Genomic DNA, 5002 nt, shown 5'->3' on the forward strand with positions numbered 1-5002 from the left:
TGCAGCAAAGTAGAGATAAGTATTTCCCTCCTTTAGAGAACCAAGGTACCAATCCAGTAGGAGACCACGCACAAATCACCAATACCTGCACAAACAATCAAACAACTTGCACCCAACGCGATAAAGGGGTTGTCAATCCCTTCACGGTCACTTGCAAAAGTGAGATCTGATAGAGATAGATAAAACTAAACAAAAGATAAAGTAAATATTTTTGTGTTTTTGGTTTATAGATTGGAAAGTAAAAGATTGCAAAATAGTAGATCGGAAACTTATATGATTGAAAATAGACCCGGGGGCCATAGGTTTCACTAGAAGCTTCTCTCAAGATAGCAAATAATACGGTGGGTGAACAAATTACTGTCGAGCAATTGATATAAAAGCGCAAAGTTATGACGATATCTAAGGCAATGATTATGTAATATAGGCATCACGTCCGTGTCAAGTAGACCGACTCCTGCCTGCATCTACTACTATTACTCAACACATCGACCGCTATCCAGCATGCATCTAGAGTACTAAGTTCATAAAGAACTGAATAACGCCTTAAGTAAGATGACACGAAGTAGAGGAATATACTCATGCAATATGATGTAAACCCCATATTTTTATCCTCGATGCCAACAATTCAATACGTGTCTCGCTACCCCTACTTTGTCACTGGGTGAAATCACGCAAGATTGAACCCAAAGCTAAGCACCTCTCCCATTGCAAGAAAAACCAATCTAGTTGGCCGAACCAAACCGATAATTCAAAGAGAAATACAAAGATATCAAATCATGCATATGAGAATTCAGAGAAGATTCAAATAATATTCATCGATAAGCTAATCATAAATCCACAATTCATCGGATCTCGACAAACACACCACAAAAGTAGATTACATCGGATAGATCTCCAAGAACATCGAGGAGAACATGGTATTGAGAATCAAAGAGAGAGAAGAAGCCATATAGCAACTAGCTACGGACCCATAGGTCTGTGGTAAACTACTCACGCTTCATCGGAAGGGCAATATAGTTGATGTAGAAACCCTCCATGATCGAATCCCCATTCGGCAGGATGCCGGAAATGTCCCCTAGATGGGATCTCACGGGAACTGAAGGTTGCGGCGGTGGAGAAGTGTTTTCGTGGATGCTTATGGTGGTTTGGGAATATATGTGAATATATAGGAGGAAGATCTAGGTCAAGGGGTCACCGAGGGGCCCACAAGGTAGGGGCGCCCCTCCACCCTTTTGGCCGCCTTGTGGCTCTTCTGACTTGCACTCCAGGTCTCCTGGGTGTCTTCTGGTCCAAGAAAAATCATAGTGAAGGATTTATTCCATTTGGACTCCGTTTGATATTCCTTTTCTGGGAAGCTCAAAAACAAGGAAAAAACTGAAACTGGCACTGGGCTCTAGGTTAATAAGTTAGTCCAAAAAATAATATAAAATAGCATATTAATGCATATAAAACATCCAAAACAGATAATATAATAGCATGGAACAATAAAAAATTATAGATATGTGGAGACGTATCAGCCACCATACCTACCTATTATGGCATTTGCATAGCCATTCCAAGATATATTTCCATGCAACTTCCACCGTTCCGTTTATTATGACACACGCCATCATTGTCATATTGCTTTGCATGATCATGTAGTTGGCATAGTATTTGTGTCAAAGCCACCGTTCATATTTTTTATACATGTCACTCTTGATCATTGCACATCCCGGTACAACGCTGGAGGCATTCATATAGAGTCATATCTTGTTCTAGTATCGAGTTGTAATTCTTGAGTTGTAAGTAAATAAATGTGGAAGATCATCATTTTTAGAGCATTGTCCCATGTGAGGAAAGGATGATGGAAGCTATGATCCCCTCACAAGCTGGGATGAGTCTCCGGACTTTAGAAAGAATAAAATAGGCCAAAGAAGCCCAAATAAAAAAACAGGCCAAAGAAGCCCAAACAAAAAAAGAGAGAAATGATATAAGGGACAATGTTACTATCCTTTTTCCGCACTTGTGCTTCAAAGTAGCACCATGATCTTCGTGATAGAGAGTCTCCTATTTTTTCACTTTCATATACTAGTGGGAATTTTTCATTATAGAACTTGGCTTGTATATTCCAATGATGGGCTTCCTCAAATTGCCCTAGGTCTTCGTGAGCAAGCAAGTTGGATGCACACCCACTTAGTTTATTTTTGAGCTTTCATACACTTATAGCTCTAGTGCATCCGTTGCATGGAAATCCCTACTCACTTGCATTGATATCAATTGATGGGCATCTCCATAGCCCATTAATTTGCCTAGTTGGTGTGAGACTTTCTCCTTCTTTTTGTCTTCTCCACAAGCACCATATTCTATTCCACCTATAACGCTATATCCATGGCTCATGCTCATGTATTGCATGAAAGTTTAAAAAGTTTGAGAACATAAAAAGTATGAAACAATTGCTTGGCTTGTCATCGTGGTTGTGCATGATGAAATACCTTGTGTGATGAAGATGGACCATATCCAGACTATGTGATTTTGTAGGGATAACTTTCTTTTGCCATGTTATTTTGAGAAGACATAATTGCTTTATTAGTATGCTTGAAGTATTATTGTTTTATGTCAATATTAAACTTTTGTTCTGAATCTTATGGATCTGAATATTCTCGCCACAATAAAAAAGATAGCATTTATAAATATGTTAGGTAGCATCTGATAACACACAAGTATAGGGGGTCGCAACAGTTTTCAAGAGTAGAGTATTCAACCCAAATTTATTGATTCGACACAAGGGGAGCCAAGGAATAATTGAAGGTATTAGCAGCTGAGTTGTTAATTCAACCACACCTGGAGATTAATTATCTGCAGCAAAGTGATCAGTAGCAAAGTAATATGATAGTTTTGATAATAGTGACAGCAGTAACAGTAACAGTGATAGTAGTAGTTTTGTAGCAAGTGCAAGAGTAATAGCAGCAGTAGTAACTTAGCAAGATCAATATAGGATAAATTCGCAGGCATTGGATCGGTGACTTGTTGGATGATATTCAACATGAGACAGTTATAACCTAGGGCGATACGTTACTAGCTCCAGTTCATCAATATAATGTAGGCATGTATTTCGTAAATATTCATACGTGCTTATGGAAAGAACTTTCATGACATCTTTTGTCCTACCCTCCTGTGGCAGCGGGATCCTATTGGAAACTAAGGGATATTAAGGCCTCCTTTTAATAGAGAACCGGAACAAAGTATTAACACATGGTGAATACATGAACTCCTCAAACTACGGTCATCACCGGGAGTGGTCCCGACTATTGTCACTCTGGGGTTGCCGGATCATAACACATAGTAGGTGACTATAACTTGCAAGATCGGATCTAGAACATGGATATAATGGTGATAACATAAATGGTTCAGATCTGAATTCATGGCACCCGAGCCCAAAGTGACAAGCATTAAGCATGGCAAAGTCATAGCAACATCAATCTTAGAACATAGTGGATACTAGGGATCAGGCCCTAACAAAACTAACTCGATTACATGATGAATCTCATCCAACTCCTCACCGACCAACGAGCCTATGAAGGAATTACTCACTCCCGGTGGGGAGCATCATGGAATTGGCGATGGAGAAGGGTTGGTGATGACGAAGAACGAAGATCCCCCTCTCCGGAGCCCCAAACGGACTCCAGATCTGGCCTCCCGATGAAGAACAGGAGGTGGCGGCGGTAATTCTTTTTCCCTAATTTTTTCTAGAAAAATAGGATTTTATAGCGTCGGTTTCAGGGTCTACGGGGCCACCAGGTGGGGACAACCCACCTGGGCGCGCCAGGAGGGGGGGTGCGCCCTGATGTGTTGTGCCCACCCAGGTGCACCCCTCCGGTGGATCTTGGCTCCAGAAATACTTATTTATTGTATAAACAATCCTCGCAAAGTTTTGTTCCATTCCGATAACTTTTATTTCTGCACAAAAACAACACCATGGTAGTTCTGCTGAAAACATCGTGAGTCTGGGGCTAGTTTCATTCAAATCATGCAAATTAGAGTCCAAAACAAGAGGAAAGGCGTTAGGAAAAGGAGATACGTTGGAGACGTATCAGCATCCCACATCAAAAAATTTGTCTTTATCATTTACCTACTCGAGGACGAGTAGGAATTAAGCTCGGGGATGCTTGATACATCTCCAACGTATCTATATTTTTTTATTATTCCATGCTATTATATTATGTGTTTTGGTTGTTTTATATGCATTAATCTGTTATTTTATATTATTTTTGGGACTAACCTATTAACCTAGAGCCCAGTGCCAGTTTATGTTTTTCCTTGTTTTTGAGTTTTACAGAAAAGGAATATCAAACGGAGTCCAAACGGAATAAAACTTTACGATGATTTTTCTTGGACCAGAAGACACCTACGTGACCTGGGGAGAGGGCCAAAAGAGTCCCCAGGGGGCCACAAGCCTCTAGGGCGCGCCCTAGGGGGGCGCACCCCGAGGGCTTGTGGCCCCCTCGGGTGTCCTCCAACCCAAATTCCACCTCTATAAATTCCCAAATATTCCCCAAACATCAGAAGCGTCCACCAAAATACATTTCCGCCACCGCAAGCCTCTGTTCCCGTGAGATCCCATCTTGGGGCCTTTTCCGGCGATCTGCCGGAGGGGGATTCGATCACCGAGGGCTTCTACATCAACCTTGTTGCCCTTCCGTTGAAGCATGAGTAGTTTACCATAGACCTACGGGTCCATAGCTAGTAGCTAGATGGCTTCTTCTCTCTCTTTGATCTTCAATACAATGTTCTCCTCGATGTTCTTGGAGTTCTATCCGATGTAATACTCTTTTGCTGTGTGTTTGTTGAGATCCAATGAATTGGTGATTTATGATCAGATTATCCATGAATATTATTTGAGTCTTCTCTGAACTCTTTTATGCATGATTAAGATATCTTTGTATTTCTCTTCAAAATATTGGTTTGGTTTAGCCAACTAGATCGGTTTTTCTTGCAATGGGAGAGGTGCTTATTTTTGGGTTCA

Source organism: Aegilops tauschii, chromosome 6, assembly GCF_002575655.3.
Source record: "Aegilops tauschii subsp. strangulata cultivar AL8/78 chromosome 6, Aet v6.0, whole genome shotgun sequence".
NCBI lineage: Eukaryota > Viridiplantae > Streptophyta > Magnoliopsida > Poales > Poaceae > Aegilops > Aegilops tauschii.